The sequence below is a fragment of the Elephas maximus genome, chromosome 5 (genome assembly GCF_024166365.1).
Source record: "Elephas maximus indicus isolate mEleMax1 chromosome 5, mEleMax1 primary haplotype, whole genome shotgun sequence".
Taxonomy (NCBI): domain Eukaryota; kingdom Metazoa; phylum Chordata; class Mammalia; order Proboscidea; family Elephantidae; genus Elephas; species Elephas maximus.
Window position 1 is genome coordinate 2899482 of NC_064823.1, and position 23111 is coordinate 2922592.

Below are 23111 nucleotides of genomic sequence, written 5' to 3' on the forward strand. Positions count from 1 at the left end.
AGAACTACATGGAATACCGCACTACAGATTCCTGCCGGGAGGCTTTGAAGTTGGGCAGAGATGCACAGAGCACTGAAGCACTTTGATGCAGCTGGAAGCACCTTCAAAGCTTCCAGGGGGAGAGATTAAAACAACTACCTGTAACCAATTGTTCAAGTCCTTTGTGTGTATGCTGGTGGGGGTAGGGGCTGGGCCACACAAAAATTAAACAAATACACCAAAAGTTGCTCTGGAAGCGCTGTACGCAAACCAACCACAACAGGAGGAAACAAAGGGTAGGACATTTAATTTAACGCTTTTTGCTGGAAAAAAAAAATTACACCAAAACTTTTATTTTATTTCCAGCTTAAAACAGAATCTTCCTGGCTTGTAATATACATTTTTAATGTTATTAACTTTGTCATTTCAAGCTTCTTTTGCAAATCTTCCAACTCTTGCTTCGTTCTTACCTTCTGTGTGAATAACATACCAAAACCAAAAATCAAAGCCCCTGCTGTCAAGTCAGTTCCTATAGGACACAGTAGAGCTGCCCCATAGGGCTTCCAAGGCTGTCATTCTTTACCGAAGCAGACTGCCACATCTTTCTCCCATGGAGTAGCTGGTGGGTTCCAACCACTGACCTTTTCGTTAGCAGCTGAGCGCTTTAACCACTGCACCGCCAGGGCTTCTCAGAAATAAGATTAAAAAAACCAAACCCATTGCCGTGGAGTAGATTCTGACTCATAAGAACCCTAGGGGACAGAGTAGAACTACCCCATAGAGTTTCCAAGGAGCAGCTGGTGGATTCGAACTGCTGACGTTTTGGTTAACAGCATGCACCACCAGGGTTTCCCGGGAACAAGATAAGCAACTATATATTTTATTAACGAGGTAGACAATATGAATGCGAACTTTATCCTGAACCTCCCACAGTTTAATTCAAAATGAAAGTGTTCAAAGTGCAGGCTCCATGACGACGTTGTTACGCATGAGTTCTCTTGAACTTTCACTCTCCTCCACTGTGGGCAGGACGTTGGTAGGTGGCCGTGCATTCCAGGAAGCAGGTAAACAGGATATTGCCAAAGTTGCTTTCTTAGTCAGAGTTACTTTCTCTATCACAAAGCAGCTGTTATGTGTCGCAGCCACAAACCTGGACTATCAACTGGTCTGATTTTGCCATTTTTCAAGGAATAAAATAAAGGCCTCAACTTTGTTTGAAAGTGAGACTGAATCAGGAAGGGAGAGTAGGAAAGAGACAGGACTAGTCAAGTTCAGCTGGGAAAGTTTCCAGGGTAGGCATCAGAAACCCTCTCCAGTAAAGGACCCCAGTCTCTTCCTCTCTGACCAGCAGTGGGGTTTGTGGGGAGGGGATGGGGAGAAGGAGGGTTGTTGCCGAATGTGCCCTGTGAAGCATTTCAGGAAAGCAAATGAGGATGTTTTCATAAGCAGTAAAGCAGAAGATAGAGGCTGCTGGTTTGAGTACCAATAAAATTTGGTCCCTTTTCAAACTTTCTCATGCCTTGGGCTGCAGACCCCCTTTCTGGGGCAAGCAGCTCAGGTCCAAGCAATACCTCTGATAGGCTGACTTGGCAGGTTTGAGAGTCACTATACCTATACCTCCTAAGGAGCCCTGGTGGTGCCGTGGTTAAACATTCGGCTGCTAACCAAAACGTCAGCAGTTTGAATCCACCAGCTGCTCCTTGGAAACCCCATAAGGCAGTTCTACCCTGTCCTGTAGGGTCGCTACCAGTCAAAATCGACTTGATGGCAACAGGTTTTGGTCTACCCCCTGAAAGAAGACCTGATTGTACAATGGTTAAGCTCTCAGCTGCTAACTGAAATGTTGGTTGTTCGAACCCACCCAGCGGCTCCACAGGAGAAAGACCTGGTGATCTGTTCCTATACAGATCGCAGCCTAGAAAACCCTATGGGGCAGTTCTACCCTGGTGCATGAGGTTGCTATGAGTCAAAATCAACTTCATGGCACCTAACAACAACAACTAACCTCCTGAGGCAGCTGAAGACCACAGAATCTCTTGCTAAAGCCGATCTGTTCTGTTTTTAAATTGCCAGTTGTGGTTGAGTCAGTTTCGACTCAAGGCAACCACATGTGTGTCAGAGTAGAACTGTGCTCTGTGGGGTTTCAGTGGCAGATTTGGGGAAGTAGATTGCAAGGCCTTTCTTGCGAGGTACCTCTGGGCTGATTGGAACCACCAGCTGGTTAGAGCCTGAGCACGTTAACCATTTGCACCACTCAGGGACTCACTCCCTTATTAAATTAGAAGTATCCTTATTTAAGCAGAGAATGGGGCAAATGGGCAGAAGAGGAGCCAGAGAGCATCCTCTGGTCCATCGCTGGCTGTGGGAGACTCACGGTTTCACTTGGAGTGCAAGCAAGAAAGGAACAAATGGCACCATGATCCTCTGTTAACAAATCCTCTGAACACGAAGCTCCTTCGTAATGAAGCTGGCTGTTTTCTTTTTCTTCAAGTCTTCATAAATCATATGCAGCAGTGTTGGCATGAGTCATATGGCTCGACACCAAAGCTCCTGCTAAGCCACACAGCTGCACAGGACAAAAATACATTGGTGAATAGAGCTTGTTTGTCCTGCATGGTTTATGGCAGAAATAAGAAATCAGCAAAATTTAGGGGTTCCCCAGCCTCTCATTTCTGAGTTTCCTAATCCCTTGGCTGCCTCCTCTCTCCCTTCAGCTGCCCAGTGACAACCTATTCTTTACCCCCTTGCTATTGTCAAGAAAGAAAAGGACCTGATAAGGGTCATGTTCGTGTACCGATTGTCTGATTCATTGACGAACGACACTTTAGTCTAAGCAAGTTTTAGTCAATGTGGAAATTCAACCAGATCAATGTCCTTGGTCCTTTAATGTTAATGGAATGATGGAAGACATTCCCCCTTACTGAAGGACTTTCAAATGGCTGGGTGATGTGGAAATCAATGAAATCATATAAGGGTAACTCCAACCCGAATGTTGTTGTTGGGTTTGGGGCATCCTGAGAGGCCAGAGGTGCCGTCTCTCTTCTCTGGAGAGTCTGTCTTTGCAGAGATGGGCCTGGGCCGGGCCCGGCTCCAGCTGCTTGCAGCCTGTTCTGGGGGCCACTGGGGTGACTGATCAGGTTGAGACCATTCCCCTCCAGTCCAGGTTACCAGTGAGCTTTCTGTCCCTGGTGGATCCCCGTTTCTCCTGAGATTTCTGCTTCCTCTTAATCCTATGTATCTCATAACTTCCAGATCCGTGTTTTCTGGTGGCCCACTTGATGTTATTTTGGTTAATATTTGGTAATCCCATACTGTACCCACTTCTTCTCTGTCCTCCTTGGATGGGTCCTTAGGACTTTTATAATATTGCTTCATCGGATAATGAAGTTTCTGACACTGAAGTGTGCCATTGGAATGCATTTGCCTCATTAATGGAGGTATTGCTGTGTATGTATGTGTGTGGGTCACTTAATATCTGTTAGGTGGCATATCTCATTTACCTTCAGATTAGAGTATCACCTAATATGCATTTAGGGCTTTGGTTTTAAGAGATGTATTTTTTAAATTAAATACATATTTTGAGTCCAGGCATCATATCGCATGTTTTGCTTATATATAAAGTGTTTATATAATTTGCCTATCTAAGTTCGGTGAAGTATAAAACACCCTAATGAGTGATAGTAAATCATTCTACAAATATAAACCTCTGCTTGTTTGCTGCTGGACTAGAAACAGTCTTTTTCTAATGTTCCAAGTGGATTTTGGATTTGCCTTTCTCAATACACGAGATGAATCCTGCCTGCGATGATGATTTAGAACAATTTTGCAGCCACATTTCTGATCGGGGCTTTAGGTGTGGAAAACCAAGGAGAAAGGTAGGAGACGAGACTTTGTCTTTTGTCTCTGAACCCAGATCCCGGCTTCCCAGGTCCTTCCTGATGTGGAGAGAGGGCGGACTTCAATGTCAGAGGGGACTGGATTTGAATTGACTAGCTTGTGACCCTGAACACGTTGCTTGACTTTCTAAGCCTCATGGTTCTCATTTTTAAAAAGTAGATAATGGTACATACTTCCTGAGTTGGTTATGAAATTAAGGAACCTATTCCAGTCTCTTTCTAGAATGGTATTTACAGTAAACACCAACTCTCTTCCTCTCCCTAACCTTACTTAGATGTCAGTGTCTGGCAACCATATTTAGAAGAAAATATGAGGAAGTATTTTTCTTCTAGACCCATTGCCATGAAAGGTAAATAAGATAAATTGTCAATTAGAATATGCATCTAGAAAGTTATACTGTCTCACACTTTGTGTGTGTCGGAGCACCAAGCCACTGTCAGAACCTCTTTGGTCTATTCACCATCGAGTGGCTAGATGGGATCGGTCCTGTGGGGAGTGGGCAACAAGAGTCCCAGCCAGGCTCCAGGATGGAGGAGGACTGGGTGCGGAGCACACCTACTTCAAAGTACAAGCTCCATTCTGGGTTGAAGGCCACGGAGTACTGCCTGCCACCCACCCACACATCCATCCTGAAGATTCATTCCTTTCATTTAAGATTTATACATGCATGTTAGCTTGTCAGTGTCCAACATACAACAAACTAAATTTCTTTGAAAAAAGGGAATGTATTGGCTCATGTACTTAGAAGATTAAGAAGGTGACACTGACTTCAGATATCCCTGGGTCCTATGTCCACCCACCAAACCAGTCATTATGGTTGGGGACAGACAGTAATTTCATTGGCTAGACCTGAGTCACAAGCCTGCTCCTACAACAAAGAGTGGAGTCGGTCCTATCTAAACCTCAGGAGCAGAGAGAGGGTTTCAGGACAGACAAATGCAACTGATGTAGACTCACAGAAGAGAAAACACTGTGGGTATGTTCACATATTAATCCAGACTGTCAGCTGGCATATCAAACAGGGTCCAATCAGAAGGCAAAAACTATACCAGTTATTTTTAAAAACACAATTTTGTATAAAGAATTCATAACTAGGTACAAAGTTGTTGACTAGTGTTATAGATTGAATTTGTCTTCTAAAAAGATAGGTTGAAGTCCTAATCCCTGTACCTGTGAATGTGACCCTACTTGGAAATAAAGTGTTTGAAGATGTTATCAGTTTGGTTAACATGAGGTTTTACCAGAGTAGGGTGGGTCCTAATCCTATATGACTGGTGTCCTTTTAAAAGAAAAGAGACAGAGAGACAGAGGAATGATACCATGTGATGCTACGGCTGCAAGTCAAGGGATTCCTGGAGCTACCAGAAGCTAGGAGAGAGGCATGGGACAGTTTCTCTCTCAGAGCCTTCAGAAGGAATCGAAACGGCTGGTGCCCTGATATGGACTTCTAGCCTCCAGAAGTGTGAGACAATAAATTTCTGTTGTTTAAAACCACCCTACTTTGTGGTATATTTGTTATGAAAGCCCTAGAAAACCGATACAACTAGGTGATTAAAAGTGTAAAAAGAGATATTAACTTACCATGGAGGTCACACCTGCAGGAAGTAGCTAGAACCACTTGGGCTGGAAGATGAAAGGAAGAGGTTGGAATTATTAAAACCTAGACACTTGGAGACCCTGGTGGCGTGGTGGTTAAGAGTTCAGCTGCTAACCAAAAGGACAGCAGTTTGAATCTGCCAGGTGCTCCTTGGAAACCCTGTGGGGCAGTTCTACTCTGTCCTATAGTGTTGCTAGGAGTCAGAATCGACTCCGTGGCAGGAGCTGACTTAGAGGATGGAGTCCCTGGGTGGCACGAGCGGTTAAGCATTTGACTACTAGTCAAAAGTTGGTGGCTTGACCCTACTCAGAGGCACCTCGGAAGACAGGCCAGGCGATCTGCTTGCAAAGAGTCACAGCCTTGAAAACCCTATGGAGCAGTGCTGCTGTTTTGCTACTATGCACACGTTGGTGGATGGGGGAGGGGGGCGGTTGCCATGAGTCAGAATCAACTTGACAGCAACTAACAACAAAACAACAAGATGCTCAGAGGAGATGCCCTACAGAGCCAAAACTCAGACTTCTGGGTGGGTGGGGGGCAGCTGCTTGGCTGGCACTGGAAACCGAGGGGCACAACAAAGCTGGTCCTGCCAGTGCTGGCAAAACTAAATACTGGGTTCACTCGCTGCTGTGGAAATGAACTGCTTCTACTGGAATAAAGGAGTGTACCTGGGCTCCTAACAGGAAACGCATGCAGACGTTAAGGCAATAGGAGCTTCCAGACTTGCAGGCTCCCTCTCATGCCCTCTATTTTCAGAGCCTAACATGGAGCTGCTGGCAAAGGAGAAATATGGTTTGCCAAGTCTCAGCTCCAGCATTATAAAGCAGAGCTTATGGGGATGGGTGTGGAGGTCAGAGACAATGACTTAAGAACTGGGAGGTCATCATACTTTAGTGGGCATTGATTGCTTCCTTAAAGGTTAGCAGAGGGTAAGTGTACTAAACAAAGAGACGTTCAAATGGCGTTGAACAATGCATGGAGATCAGAATAACGATTCTCTCCTACCTTCAAAGTTTCTTCTTCATTAGGCAGAGCAGATCTGATATCAGGGAGGCCTATCCTAGGTAAAGGAGCCCTGGTGGCACAGTGGTTAAGCATTCGGCTGCTAACCAAAAGGTTGGCAGTTCGAAACCACCAGCCGCTCCTTGGAAACCCTATAAGGCATTTCTACTCTGTCCTATAGGGTTGGTATGGGTCAGAATTGACTTGATGGCAATGGGTTTGGTTTGGTTTTGGTATCCTAGGTTAAGAAGCCCTGGTGGAGCAATGGTTAAGCACTCAGCTGCTTAATTGGAAAGTCGGCAGTTCAAACCCACCAGCTGCTCTGTGGAAGAAAGATGTGGCAGTCTGTTTCCATAAAGATTTACAACCTTGGAAATCCTATGGGGGCAGTTCTGCTCTGTCTTATAAGGTCACTATGAGTCAGAATCCACTCTACAGCAATGGTTTTTTTGTTTGTTTGTCTTATCCTAGGTGTGACTATGAAGTGAAGAGATAGAATCCCCAAGGAAAGCGTTTCATTAACTTGTATTATCCTTTCAGGTGCCTGTGCTACAAGTAGGTCAAGCTTTCCCTTTTCTATCTCAGTAATTACCAAGCCATGTTGATCAAAGTACAGCTGAAACTTTCTCAGTGAGTAAGCGTAAGCTAGGAGCCCTGGTGGCACAGTGGTTAAGCACTCAGCTGTTAACTGAGAGGTTGGCAGTTTGAGCACACTGGCTGCCCCGTGGGAGAAAGATGTGGCAGTCTGCTTCCATAAAGACTGCAGCCTTGGAAACCCTATCCCAAAACCCAATGCCATCGAAACCCTATAGAGCAGTTCTGCTCTGTCCAGGGGCCCTGGTGGAGCAGTGGTTAAGTGCTCAGCTGCTGACTGAAAGGTCAGTGGTTTGAATCCACCAGCAGCTCCGCAGGAGAAAGATGTGGTCGTGTTCTTCCGTAATGATTACAGCCTTAGAAACCCTAAGGGGCAGTTCTACTCTGTCCTATAGGGTCGCTATGATTTGGAATCAACTCAACAGCAATGGGTTAAGCACAAACAACCTTGTCAGGGGAAAGAGCCAGTGAGTTTAAACAAAATGTTTGTCCTTTTCCTAAGGTAAGGCGTCTTCTCTTGGTCAAAACTTCTCAGCAATTCTGTCACTTGAGATTAGCTTCTGAAGTCCTAAAGATTCAGACAAATTTAACTTCTCTAGTTATTTTAGTCATACTGGTACGATCACTTTGATCAAAGCAAGTTGTGTGTGAGAGTGTTTATAAGGCCAGGTGAAAAACACATACTCTGTGTAACAATAAATGTCAGAACACCAAGTACCATTTGGTGAACTTTAGAAGAACTGTTAAGCAATGCAGCCCTTCTCTTTGCTCCAACAAATCCTGAAGACTCGACTTTTCAAAACAGGGGAAAAGCTGAACAGTCCAATTAAACCATGAGTCCTTTTTTGGTTTATTGTTAGCAACAGGCTGTCAGCAAAACTTACTTCATGCCTATTAATAAATGAGTAATAAATAACAATTGTTCTAAATAAGAATAAACTTTTAGAGAAAACAATAGCGACACAGAAATCATCAGAAGTGACTCTGGGTACCTTATAAAAAATTTAATTCATTTAAACTAAAGGTTTATAGTTTTTAAAATATTTTCACCTCTATCTTCTCATTCAGACCTCAAAGGAACTGGGTAAGGTAGGTTAAGATTTATTATGCCAACGTTGCAGACTAAAACACCAAAAAGCTGAGGTTCAGAGGAGCTTAAGCAGTTTGCTTAAGTTGTGAATGGTGGAGCTGGCCTTCTGAATCCCACCACCCTCTTTCAATTGTTACTTCTTTAACTTACTCCACCAGCAGATTTCATAAAATGGAACGGATCGTGGTTAATGTTAATTCATTCACTCACCACGAATGTTTTAAATAGTTACTATCTTGCATTTTATATATGCAGGTTTATATGGCCTGCTATTTCCCACATATATGAAGTAGTAAGATTTATCCTTTTAGACAGTTCATCTGAAACGTAACTCACAAATACTTGGGAAGCAAGCTTTGGAACTTGACAATAATAGTACCAACAAGAATAATAACGTTATTGTTGTGTGCCATTGAGTTGATTCTAACTCCTAGCAACCCTATAGGACAGAGTAGGCCTACCCCATAGGTTTTCCTAGGCTGTAAGTCTTTACGGGAGCAGGTTACCAAGCCTTTTCTCGTGCACAGCCACTGGTGGATTCAAATTGAAATTTAGATTAGCCTCAGAGCACTTAACCACTGCACCACCAGACCTCCTTTAATAATAATAATAATAGCTAATGTTTATCAAATGTTACTACGGACCAGACTTTCTTCTTTATGCAACCCCTAACAATTACTCATGAGGTCTATACTTCTTTTAGCCCCATTTTACAGATGAAGAAACAGAGGCTCAGATAACTTTCCGAAGTCACTTAACCAACAAGATGCAGAACAAGAACTGAATCCAGGTTTGTCTGATCCAGAACCCAGACCCTTCCATGTAGGGTTCAGCCACCAGTAGAACTGTCCCAGCCGTGAACACCGACCTGTCCCGTTCTCCCAGACCTGCCCAAATGCGACTCTAAATAGAGAGGATAAGGACAAAAATACACCTGGTAAAACCCTTCTTCACTGCTTCATTTGTTGGCAAGAAATGACAATGTCAAGGCCACCCCAAATGTCATGTACCTCTGATTTACTTCCATTAAAGCTTGATGACTGAATGAAGGCTCTTTGATAAGAAAAGTCAAACTTTTCCCCTGATTTTGTTAATATCCTAGAATGAAAGATGCCACACAGATTCCAGTGATTACCTAATTAACTGGAGTGGATAATAGTTTTCATACTGTAGGCCTAAAGGCAGGCAGAAATCAGAATTCCATGCCGACATAAGGAGAAGTGTTTTTCGAAATATTCACACACAATACGACACATTTCTCCACAGCAGTTCCGTCTTTACTAGCTTTTTGTCGTCTTCAGAACATACCACAGGCATTAATCCATATTACGGACTTAGCACTTTCTTTTTTTCTGCTTACACTCTGACTTATTTTCGAGTTAGAAAATAAGTTTTTAGAAAACTTAAAAGTGCCTGAAACCGCAAAACTTCTTCTTTTTTTGGCACTCATCACTGAAAAGAGCTGAATTTTTTCCCAAGATTTTTATAAGGAATTTGCTCTTAGGCTGATGCTTGTTAACTGGAGTTTTTTTTTTTTTTTTTCCTGACCAACTTCTAATTTCCTGAAAATTGAGGCTTATGATATGGTGAATGCCCTAACAAATCGTAATCTGGGATAATGAGCTAGATGGGTAAATGAGTAGATGGCTACTGCTAGACGATTAGAACGTCTACAGACTTTTCTTTTTTTACCTCCCAGTTAAGTATAGATGTGATTATCTGACTATGCAGACACTTTCCTTTAGTAATTGCGCTAGACTGTCTCAATTTATTTTATGTAATATTCTTTTTAATAACAATGTCTATTAAAGACATCTGTCGAAAGTCTGCCATGCTTATTTCATGGATAGATGGAATAAGAGAACCATTTAAGAATTCTGTTTTCAGTTTGATGTTATGGGCTGTTAAGGAGAAGGGTTATGGCTGTAACATTATTAGTTGGAACTTGACTCAAATTGAAATCAGGTCCAAGAATTTACTTATCCGTAATATCCTGAAGGGCCTTTTAAAACATTAAAAAGTTTAACTAAACAAGAATATTAGCCTAATGTAATGTTTTACCTAGGCTTCCCAAGGCCATTCAGCACACTTTCTAATCACCAGATTCATATGTTAGCCTGTTTCTCTTTCCCATCCTACAACATTTTTAAAAATCAGGGATTTATTATATCAGGTCTGTATTTTAACTGCAAGAGGAAAACAAACAAACCAAACCCGTCGCTGCTGAGTCGATTCTGACTCATAGGAAGAGGGGTATGTATTTGCTGAATTATTTCACTATAAATGTAAAAGAAAAAAATCCCATGTGCCATGCACCCTTTGTTAGGAGTCAAGATGCCAGCTGAACCACGGGGATGGTGATAGAACAGTGAGGCACAGGGGCCCAAGACTAGGTTTGGCCTGGATCAGCCACCATAGTTGCACCATAAAAAAAAAAAAAAAAAAAAAATTTAATGCACCGTAGCCAAGTAGAAATGAATCACCCCACCCAACGGCTGGGCTTAGCGTTTCTGTAATTTCATTTTAAAACCCCAATGGTTGAGATTAAAAGAAAGCAAAAAAAAAAAATGTCAAATTTCTACTTCTGCAGCTTGAAGAGCTCCCCACTCCCCATGCCTGTGGCCTTGACGCTGCCTTTGGCATTGCTGCCTTTGGCATTGCTGCTAGTGACGTGAGGAATAATTCGCCTCCGTCAGGGAGTTTGGCTGTTTCGTCACTGACGTAAGAGACCTGCATAACTCCACGGTGAGTGCTGTCTGGGTGAGTCATGTGGCTCCTTCACGCACTTTTTGACTGAACAGTGATAACTCAGATAATGTATTACCCTGTGCCCCTTTTCTAAGAGGAATCTGCTGTTTTTTCCTACAGAGGAGTGAAAGAAAGACCTCATAGAGGCATTTAAAGTGACATCACCATGCCAATCCCAATTAATTTTAACCAGGAAGATGCAATTGCTAGGGCAGATTAAATATAATAAAGGTAAATCTCAGTGACAACGCTGTCTCTTGTTTACAACTGGTGCTAATTGGTCATCAAGTTCTCAGAAAAGAGTAGATGAAACAACACCCAAAATGTAGCTGGTAAAATTTATAATATCACAGTCCTACCTGCCGGTGGGAATCCGTTGGCTTTGCCGTGCACTCACTGGCTCGTCCATTCTATACATATTGCTGCGTGCCTGCTAGGTGCCTGGGCTAAATACAGTGACTCAACAGTGAGCAAATATGGCCCTCGCCCTCCTAGGACTTGCAGTCATTGGGAAAACAGAATTTGAGTAAGTATTTACCAGTGTGATGAATATTTGGAGGAGACATGCAGGATACTCTGGAAGCTGGTCACAGGAGAAACCTAACCTGGTCGGAGGAGTCAAGAAGACTTTCTAAAAGAAAGGGTGGTTAAACCGAGACCTAAAGGAAGAGGGGTTGGGGAGGGAACACCTTTAGGGAGAGGGAACAACAGGCACGGAGTCCCTCAGGCAGGCAGAAAACTCAGGGCAATGGTGAGAAACTATGAGAAGCCCACAATGGCTGGCACATAGTGAGGGGGAGAGTGGTGCAAGATGAGGCTTACTGACCGGCCAAGGGAGAAGCTCCAGATGCTGAATGTCATGTGGAGAACACAGCATTTAAACTCTCCTCTATCTATTTAAGTCAAGCCACCAAATGAACAACAAACCAAGAAAAAGAAAAAAAAAGAATTATATCGATAAGGCTATATTATAGTATGATTCCTGAGGCATGGAGGATCTGTAAAAAAATGTACTGTGAAGTATATCTCATATACTGAGGAATATGTATATATGTAATATACATATACATTGTTGTTGTTGTGGGCCGCTGAGTCAGTTTTCACTTATAACTACCCCATCTGACAGAGTAGATCTGCCCCATAGGGTTGCCTAGGCTGTAATCTTATGGTGCAGTGGTTAAGCACTAGGCCGCTAATTGAAAGGCCAGCAGTTCAAAGCCACCAGCCGCTTGTCAGGGGAAAGATATGGTAGTCTGCTTCCATTAAGATTTCCAGCCTTGAGGCAATTCTATTCTGTCCTATAGGGTCACTAAGAGTCGGAATTGACTCAACGGCAATGGGTTGTTGGTAACCTTTACAGGAGCAGTTTGTCAGGTCTTTCTCCCCTGAAGTCACTGGGTGGGTTGGAACTGCCAACTTTTTGATTAGCAACCGAGCCCAACAGGGCTCCATAAAAAACCCCAAAATGGTTTTTTTAGAGATAGAAAAAAAAAAGTATATAGTTTAAATAACTATATTTTTATTAAGAATTATATTCTTGAACTATTATTATATAAACTATGGTTTAAATAATAATGGAAACCCTGGTGGCATAGTGGTTAAGAGCTATGACTGCGAACCAAAAGGTCAGCAGTTCCCATCCAGCAGGTGATCCTTGGAAACCCTATGGGGCAGTTCTACCTTGTCCTGTAGGGTTGCTATGAGTCGGAATCAACTTAACGGAATTGGGTGTTGTTTTTTTTTTTTTAATAATAATAATAAAATGATCACACAGTTGTTACCCCTTAGCCACATTTTCACTTTTGCCAGGTTTCAGTTTCCTGCCATCAGCCACAGTTCGGAACATTAAATGGGTATGTAGTACACCATCTTGCTCTGTCGTTCACACAACTTTTATTATAATATATTGTTATAATTGTTCTATTTTATATTAGTTATGTTGTTATTCTCTTACTGTGCCTAATTTATAAATTGAACTTTAGCATAGATATGTACGTATAGGACAAAACATAGTATATACAGGGTTTTGTACTCTTGAAGGTTTCAGGCATCCATGGGTGGTCTTGGAACCTATCCCCAGTGGATAAGGGGGGACAACTTTGCTTGTACCCAATACCCAGCTTAATGTATCATCATTACTTTTAAGACACCATTTCTGTCCTCCCCCACATAGTCCCTCTCCCTCATTTTTATTTGTGATTATACCACGTAAGTACATATTACTAAGCAGCTTGTTTGTGGTTGTACATGTTTCCCTGAATTTTATATGAATGAAATTATACTCTCTATATTTTTATGAGGCTTCCTTTTCTGTACAAAACATGTTGTGATTCATCCATGTTGATATGTAAACATTTCCTTTTCATGGCAGTAGAACAGAGCTTCAATTTATAGCTAAGACTCAATTATTTATGGTGAGAGACGCAAAATAGTATGCATTTGCAAAATCCAGAGGCAAATCCCCAAATTTCATTTCATTCCTTAATATCTCTGAGTTTCTGCTTTCACCTTTGTACCAGAATCATTGACAAGCAGTAGTGGAGCTGGCAATGAATGATAATTTTCCAAATAATACCTGATACTTGCAAAGACCTTGTACTTTATGTCCTGCAAGCGCGTCATTACATTTAATCCTCACCACAGGTAGAAGGTAGGTATGCCCCACATCTCCAGCTTGACAGATGAGCGAATTGAGGTTTAGAGAGATTAGGTGACTTTGCTAGGGCCCCTTTATGTGTCAAAGCAAAAAACTAAACCCATTGCCTTCAAGTCGATTCCAACTTATAGTGACCCCATAGGGCAGAGTAGAAGTGCCCCATAGGGTTTCTGAGGATCAGCTGATGAATTTGAACTACCAGCCTTTTCGTTAACAGCTGAATCCTTAACCATGGTGCCACCAGGGCTCCTTCATGTGTCAGAGAGGTACAAAACCCAGTGCTTTCCCTCTGCAATGCCTAGTACTGGGTAATGAGAAAGAGAAGGAACTAAAGCATTGGATGATTTGAAAACTTTGTGAACAGTTTTTCCTGATATTTCATCAACAGCACAGTCTCAGGACTTAGCTTCACCGTGCTTCCGGCCTCCTAAGACTTTAGAAAAAGGCGACATCACAAACTGCTGCATTGGTCACATGAAAAGCCAAGTTTAGAACCTAGATTCTGTGACTTTGGAGTGCAGAGGAACTTTTAGTGATCAGGTGAATTTACCATAAATACCTTACATTTTAAAGTTTTCAAGGTGCTTCTATACTCTTTATTTTCATTTAGTTCTCACAACTCAGTAGGCCTCACAGGTAGCATTGGCCCCAAGGTGAACCTGGACTTGGCAGGAGCTCAGAGAGGTGAGGTAGTCAGGAGCTCAATTCTTATCAGAACAGAGATTTTCTCACTCCTGGTCCAGAATTTTTCATTTTTGCATGCTGTCTACACCTGAGTGTATATTCAATTACGGCACCGCCTGAAATGAGCTCTGAGGTCCTGAATCTCACTGAACAGCTGAGCTCAACCTCGGGCTGGCCCCAGAGTGGAAACAGTTTTCTGGGGGCTCCTCCTTGCAGAATGTGAATTTCCCAGGCTAGTTCTGCAGTCCTGAGGTTGTGTCATAACTGGATCAGCTGTAGGGGCCTTGGAGATTATGTGAAACATCAAGTCAAAGTAGTGGTGTTCACCTTACATGCCAATTTTATATCCTCTGTATTTTTATCATCACCCTTCCCCCCCCGATGGAAAATCCTGTATTTTGAAATATTTTATGGAACAAACCACATATAGGTCTCATGGCCTTGTTGTTGTTGTTGTTAGGTGCCATTGAGTGAGCTCCGACTCATAGCTATCCTATGTGTGACAGAACGAAACATAGTCCGGTCCTGTGCCATCCTCACAATCATTGCTATGCCTGAGTCTGTTGTTGTAGCCACTGTGCCAGTTCATCTCATTGAGGGTCTTCTTCTTTTCACTGATCCCTTACCAAGCATGATGTCTTCTTCCAGGGACTGGTCCCTCCTGGTAACATGTCCAAAGTAAATGAGACGAAGTCTCACCATCCTTGCTTCTAAGGAGCATTCTGGCTGTACTTCTTCCAAGACAGGCTTGTTAGTTCTTCTGACAGTCCATGGTATATTTAATATTCTTTACCAACAGCATAATTCAAAGACATCAGTTCTTCACAATGAAGTTATAGCCTTACCTGTCATGGATTGAATTGTGTCCCCACCAAAATATCTATCCATGTGGCTAGGCCGTGATTCCCAGTACTGTGTTATTGTCCACCATTTTGTCATCTGATATGATTTCTCTATGTGTTTTAAATCCTATCTCTACGATGTTAGTGAGATGGGATTAATGGCAGTTTCGTTGATGAGACTCAATCTACAGGGTTATGTTGTGTCTTAAACCAGTCTCTTTTGAGATATAAAAGACAGAAGTGAGCAGAGAGACAGGGGGACCTCATAACACCAAGAAACAAGAGCCAGGTGAATAGCACATCCTTTGGACCTGTGGTTCCTGCGCTGAGAAGCTCCTCAGCTGGGGAAGATTGATAACAAGGACCTTGCCCCAGAGCCGACAGAGAGAAAAAGGCTTTCCCTGAAGCTAGTGCCCTGAATTTGGACTTCTAGCCTACAAGACTGTGAGAGAATAAACTTCTGTTTGTTAAAGCCATCCACTTGTGGTATTTCTGTTGTAGCAGTGCTAGACAAATAAGACACCTTGCATAAGTGAATGCACTGTTTGGTTTTAATATTGAAATAGCTCATGTATCCCTTTCATACTTCCGAAAACTGCTAAGTGTTTTTAGCACAGGTCCCTGAGACCTACACGTTGTGGGCATTTGAAGACTTTGAATTCACTGCTCGAATTACTCCAGAGAGACCCTGAGGGCCCCTGACCTGTACTGATTTGTAATTTAGCTGAGACAAATTTGACTAAACCAAGCTGCAATGTTGGAGAGTAGACACCCAGATACTTTAGCTGATGAATAAACCTGGTCAAGTCCTCATGATCTGAGTCTTGGAGTAGCTTTATTGTTCTCTCTTCATTTTCAACACAAATTATGGGAGACATTATATAATAAAGTGGTATTTGCCTATTCAGGAATTTACAAAGTTCTTGGGTATCCTTCTTAAATGTCAGCAGTCTTCTCTAGTCATCCACAACATTCTTTATTAGGTTGAATGAAAAAAAAAAAAGGGATGTATGTATAAATATACTTATGCTTATTCCCAAGAAAGATAATTCAACCAAATTTGGAAATTATCGAATGATGTCATTAATATCACACACAAGTAAAATTTTGCTGAAGATCATTCAAAACTGGTTGCAGTAGTGTATCAATAGGGAACTACCAGAAGTTCAAGCCAAATTCAGAAGAGGACGTGGAATATCGTTGCTGTTGTCAGGTGGATCCTGGCTGAAACAGAGAACACCAAAAGGATGTTTACCTGTGTTTTATTGACAATGCAAAAGCATTCAACTGTGTGGATCATAAATTATGGATAACATTGCAAATAATGGGAATTCCAGAACACTTAATTGTGCTCATGAGGAACAGAATTTGGTACTGAGAGAGTGGGGTGCTGCTCTAACAGATACCTAAAATGTGGAAGCGATTTTGAAACTGTGAATGGATAGAGGACTGGCATCGGCAGAGAATTGGCAGCAGCAGAGGACCAGTGGCAGCAGAGAAGTGGCAGCAGCAGAACCTGGACACCACCTCCAGACAGCGCTGGAGCTGACCCACTCAGAGAACTGAGTGCCTGTGTGCAGGAGGCTTCCTGGAGGAGTAGGGTGCCTCTGGGGACTTAATGGTGAATCTAGGCTTGCCTACCCATGGAGCAAGAAAGCTGAGTGTCTTCTGGCCAAAGTTTACTGGCAGAAGGGGGTGCCTCCAGGCACTTGTCAGTGGAGCTACAGAGCTTTGAAACACTTGCCCCAGCAGGGCAGGCGTGGGTGCGAGGTCTGAGGAGCCAAGAGGCGAAGAAACCAGGAAGCAGAAGCTGAAGAGACAAGGAATACAGGAAGCCAAGCTGCCTTCCTCTCAAGAGGTATGGCCAGGACCTCTGGGATTTCAAAGGGTGGAGCCATGGGCTCTGGTGTTTCTAAGGGTGGAGTCACCACTCAGATGGACTAGGAGAATGGTGTGCCTAAAGCCGAGGGAGCCAAGTTACCATCCCAGTAGGCCTGGAAGATGGAGCTGAAGCCTAGGGCTGAGGGGGCTCCGCTCAGAAACTGGAGACTATGGCCAATACCTAGAGTCTGGAAGACAGGGCCATTGTGTAAATGGTCTCAGAGGACAGAGGATTATTTTCAAAGACTTGAGGGCTAATGTAGTGTGTTCTGCTGACTTGTTTGGTGCCTGTTATTCCCTTTTTCCCTCCAGTTTCTCGCATTTGTAAAGGAAACGTCTAGCTTGTGCCTGTTCTGCCATTGTACTTTTGGAAGCGGATAACTTGTATTCTAGATTTCACAGCTAAAGAGGAATTTTTGGATTTTGGACCTAGAATTGAGTTAAGACCTCTGCTATGATATGATGGGGTGAATATGTTGTACATGTGACAAGGACATGAATTTTAGGGACCAAAGGGTGGAATGTCATGGATTGAATTGTGTCCCCCCAAAACATCTAGGTCACGATTCCCTTGTGTGCTTGTATAATTGTCTGCCATTTTATCATCTGATATGATTTCCCTGTGTGTTGTAAATTCTATCACTATTATATAATAAGATGGATTAGCGGCAGTTATACTGATGAGATCTACAAGATTAGATAGTGTCTTAAGCCAATCTCTTTTGGCATATAAAAGAGAGAAGTGAGCAGAGAGACATGGGGGCCTCATACCACCAAGAAAGCAGTTCTGGGAGCAGAGCATGACCTATGGACCTGGGGTTCCTGCACGGAGATGCTCCTAGTCTGGGGGAAGATTGACATGAAGGCCAACAGAGAGAGAAAGCCATCTCCTACAACTAACACCCTGAATTGAGACTTTTACTGTGAAGAAATAAGTTTCTGTTTGTTAAAGCCATCCACTTGTGGTATTTCTGTTATAGCAGCACTAGATACCTAAGACAGAATTTGGAACAAAGAGGCAGCCATTCAAACAGAACAAGGGTATATTGGGTGGTTTAAAGTCAGGAAAGGTGTGAATCAGGGTTGTATCCTTTCACTACACTTATTTAATCTGTATGCTGAGCAAATAATCCAAGAAGCTGGACCATATGAAGAGCAGGGCATCAAGATTTGGAGGAGGACTCATTAACAACCTGCAATATGCAAATGACACAACCTTGCTTGCTGAAAGTGAAGAGGACTTGAAGCACTTACTGATGAAGATCAAAGACCACAGCCTTCAGTATGGATTGCACCTCAACATAAAGAAAACAAAAATCCTCACAACTGGACCAATAAGCAACATCATGATGAACAGAGAAAAGATCGAGGTTGTCAAGAATTTCGTTTTACACACTTCTGCAAGAAACCAAAAGGGACTTACATAAGTGGAAAAACATACCTTGCTCATGGATAGGAAGGCTTAACATTATAACAATGTCTATTCTACCAAAAGCGATCTATACATTTAATGCAATTCTGTTCCAAATCCCAACGACATTCTTTAATGAGATGGAAAAACAAATGACCAACTTCATATGGAAGGGAAAGAGGTCCCGGATAAGTAAGGCATTACTGAAAAAGAAGAACAAAATGGGAGGCCTTTTACTTTACCTGATTTTAGAACCTATTATTACCGCCACAGTAGTCAAAACAGCCTTTTACTGGCACAACAACAGATACATACACGAATGGAACAGAAATGAGAATCCAGACATAAATCCATCCACATATGAGCAGTTGATATTTGACAAAGGCCCCAAAACAGTTAAATGGGGGAAAAGACAGTCTTTTTAACAAATGGTGCTGGCATAACTAGATATCCATCTGCAAAAAAATGAAACAAGACCCATACCTCACTCCATGCACAAAAACGAGCTCAAAATGGATTAAAGACCTGAATATAAAATCTAAAATGATAAAGATCATGGAAGAAAAAATAGGGACAATGTTAGGAGCCCTAATACATGGCATAAACAATATACAAAACATTATTAAGAATGCAGAAGAAAAACTAGATAACTGAGAGCTCCTAAAAATCAAACACCTATGCCCATCCAAAGACTTCACCAAAAGAGTAAAAAGACTACCTACAGACTGGGAAAAAGTTTTTAGCTATGACATTTCCAGTCAGTGCTTGATCTCTAGAATCTACATGATACTGCAAAAACTCAACTGCAAAAAGACAAATAACCCAATTAAAAAATGGGCAAAAGATATGAATAGACACTTCACTAAAGAAGACATTCAGGTAGCTAACAGATACATGAGGAAATGCTCACGATCATTAACCATTAGAGAAATGCAAATCAAAACTAAAATGAGATTCCATCTCACTCCAACAAAAAACACAGAATAAATGTTGGAGAGGCTGTGGAGAGATTGGAACACTTAGAGACTGCTGGTGGGAAAGTAAAATGGTACTACCACTTTGGAAATCGATTTGGGGTTCCTGAAAAAGCTAGAAATAGAACTACCATATGACCCAGCAATCCCACTCCTCAGAATATATCCTAGAGAAATAAGAGTCTTTACATGAACAGATATATGCACACCCATGTTCATTGCAGCACTGTTTATAATAGCAAAAAGACGGAAGCAACCAAGGTGCCCATCAATGGATGAGTGGATAAATAAATTTCGTATATTCACACAAAGGAATACTACGCATCGATAAAGAACAGTGACGAATCTGTGAAACATTTCATAACATGGAGGAACCTGGAAGTCATTATGCTGAGTGAAATTAGTCAGATGCAAAAGGACAAATATTGTATAAGACCACTATTATAAGAACTTGAGAAATAGTTTAAACTGAGAAGAAAACACTCTTTTGTGGTTATGAGGGGGGGGGAGGGAGGGAGGGTGGGAGAGGGGTATTCACTAATTAGATAGTAGATAAGAACTACTTTAGGTGAAGGGAAAGACAGCACACAATATAGGAGAGGTCAGCACAACTGGACTAAACTAAAAACAAAGAAGTTTCCTGAATAAACTGAATGCTTCGAAGGCCAGCATAGCAGGGGCAGGGGTCTGGGGACCATGGTTTCAGGGGACATCTAAGTCAATTGGCATAATAAAATCTATTAAGAAAACATTCTGCATCCCACTTTGAAGAGTGGTGTCTGGGGTGTTAAATGCTAGCAAGCGGCCGTCTAATATGCGTCAATGAGTCTCAACCCACCTGGATCAAAGGAGAATGAAGAACACCAAGGACATAATGTAATTACAAGCCCGAGAGACAGCAAGGGCCACATGAACCAGCGACTACATCATCCTGAGACCAAAGGAGCTAGATGGTGCCTGGCTACAACCGATGACTGCCCTAAAAGGGAACACAACAGAGAACCCCTGAGGGAGCAGGAGAGCAGTGGGATGCAGACCCCAAATTCTCAAAGACCAGACTTCATGGTCTGACTGAGACTAGAAGAACCCTGGTGGTCATTGCCCCAGACCTTCTGTTGCCACAGGACAGGAACCATTCCCGAAGCCAACTCTTCAGACATGGTTTGGACTGGACAATGGGTTGGAGAGGGAAGCTGGTGAGGAGTGAGCTTCTTGGATCAGGTGGGCGCTTGAGACTGCATTGGTATCTCCTGCCTGGAGGGGAGATGAGAGGGTAGAGGGGGTTAGAAGCTGGCAAAATGGATACAAAAAGAGAGAGTAGAAGGAGGGGGCGGGCTGTCTTATTAGGGGGAGAGTAATTGGGAGTATGTAGCAAGGTGTATATAAGTTTTTGTGTGAGAGACTGACTTAATTTGTAAACTTTCACTTAAAGCACAATAAAAATTCTTTAAAAAAAAAAAAGAATTTCATTTTACTTGGATCCACAATCAATGCCCATGGAAGCAGTAGTCAAGAAATCAAAAGATGCATTGCATTAGGCAAATATGCTTTAAAAGACCTCTTTAGAATGTCGAAAAGCAATGATGTCACCTTGAAGACTAAGGTGTGCCTGACCCAATCATTGGTGTTTTCAGTCGTCTCATATGCATGCAAAAGCTGGATGATGAATAAGGAAGACCGAAGAAGAACTGGTGCCTTTGAATTGTGATGTTGGCAAAGAATATTGACTATACCACGGATTGCCAAAAGAATGAACACATCTGTCTTGGAATAAGTACTACCAGAATGCCTCTTAGAAACAAGGATGGCGAGATTGCATGTCATACTTTGGATATGTTATCAGGGGGGACCAGTCCTTGGAAAACATCATGCTTGGCAAAGTCGAGGGTCAGTGAAAAAAGAGGAAAACCCTCAACAAGATGGGTTGGCGCAGTGGCTGCAACATTGGGTTCAAGCATAACAATGATCGTGTGGATGGCGCAGGACTGGGCAGTGTTTTGTTCTGTTGTGCACAGGGTCGCTTTGAGTCGGAACCAACTCGACGGCACTGAACAACAATACATGTATGTATACATATACATATACGTATAAATATACGTACACATATACGTACACATATACGTATACCGTATGAAACAGACTGCAGTGGACTACTCAATATGAAAGAATTGGATTTAGGCAGTACACTTACAGTGGTGGTTCTCAACTAAGGATGATTTTGCCCTCAGGGGCTTTTGGCAATGTCTGGAGACATTTTTCATTGTCACAACTGGGATAAGGGAGTGCTACTGTATCTAGTGGGAAGAGACCAAAGATGCTGCTAGACATCCTACCATGCCCAGGACAGCCCGGACAACAAATAATTATCTGGTCCAAAATGTCAATAGTACCAGGTTGAGAAGCACATATTAGAGTAATCTTTTTGCTATTGCTCCAAAATTGTATGAAATTTTTGTAATATGTACATTATTACATAATATCATTGTATTTAGTTTCCCTTTTTGTCATACTAAAATCAAACCATTACCATCCTTACTCTCTGGAGAATTTTCTTTATGATTTAAGTCATTCCCTCAAGCAAAATGTGAGCCCTCTGCATTTTTGGTAAGTCTACAATTAAGGGCATAGTTCACAAGATTACTAAATTCACCTTGTACAAAGATGCTCTCAAAATAAATTTCTCTTAGAGCTAAGGGCCAGGAAAAGTTGATCTCTCTTGGTGAACTTTTTTTTTTTTTTTTAATTTGGGGGTGATAAGTTTTTTTAAGTACAATGTGTTTCTCTATTTGCCTTAGTTACTAAGAAGCACAGTGCTAAGTTTTTTCTCCCACCTCCCCCATCATTTTTACTTTTTTATTCTCCTTCTCCTGTCTTTGTTGTTTCTCTATCCACAGTACTTTTACAGTTAATTAACTAAATAACTAAAAATGTCCCCTCCTCCTATGTCATTTTCTTCCCTTCCATTAATTTTTTGTGTCCCCCCATAAACCTGTTCCCACTGAGCTGATTTCAACTCACAGCAACCCTATAAGACAGAGTAGAACTGCCCCATATGGTTTCCAAAGAGCAGCTGGTAGTTTTGGACTGCTGACCTCTAAGTTAGGAGCTGAGCTCTTAACTGCTGCCATAAGATTCCTTTATTTCCTTAAGGTTTCTATTCCACACTTTATGATAGTTTTTAATGTAGTTCATTTATTATTTTTTTTCAGATTGTTGTATTATCTCATGTTTCTACTGACTTATTTTTTCACAGTGCATTGAGTGATTTGTAATTTTTGTGCATGAGTTTATCTTCAATGGGGATTATTATTTGTTTTATATGATTGTTTTTCTCCCTTAACAGAATCCTATACACCATGTTTAGATGAGAAGTGAGTCATATATTCCTTTTGAAAAGTGATTAGTAGTATTTTTAAATACATATTTATGCTATAATGAGCATTAAAATGTAATACAATAGCAGTATAAAAATTATCTGAAATTCTTATCACATCATTATGTAAATATTTATGGAATGAACATGCTGTCATATAGCTGGGAACTGTTAAATCAAAGCATATAAAATGTTAAAATATGAAAGATGAGTCTATGATTTGAAAAAACAAATCCTTCCCTAGAAGTAACACATCAATTGTGTTCAGATTCCCGTGCAACCATTCTCACGGCCACATTTAGATACAAAGAAAGGTGTCTGTTGCCCCTGGCTGAACAACTGCTTCTCTGCTATGAGGGGAGAGTGAATTTTGGTGGTCAGCT

General features: G+C 41.9%; 1 long non-coding RNA gene across 3 annotated transcripts in view; it reads left to right on the forward strand.

The window, feature by feature from the left end:
• The window catches only part of LOC126076690 (uncharacterized), a 36649-nt gene that overhangs the window by 2558 nt on the left and 10980 nt on the right, over window positions 1-23111 (forward strand). Inside the window, exons 2-4 of one of the 3 annotated variants that reach the window (XR_007517592.1) lie at window positions 8863-8949; window positions 10750-10904; window positions 12717-12760. This is a non-coding gene — a long non-coding RNA (uncharacterized LOC126076690). Of the gene's footprint in view, window positions 1-8862; window positions 8950-10749; window positions 10905-12716; window positions 13174-23111 lie in introns of those variants that run through there. The other 2 variants (XR_007517590.1, XR_007517591.1) reach the window with 2 other exon arrangements.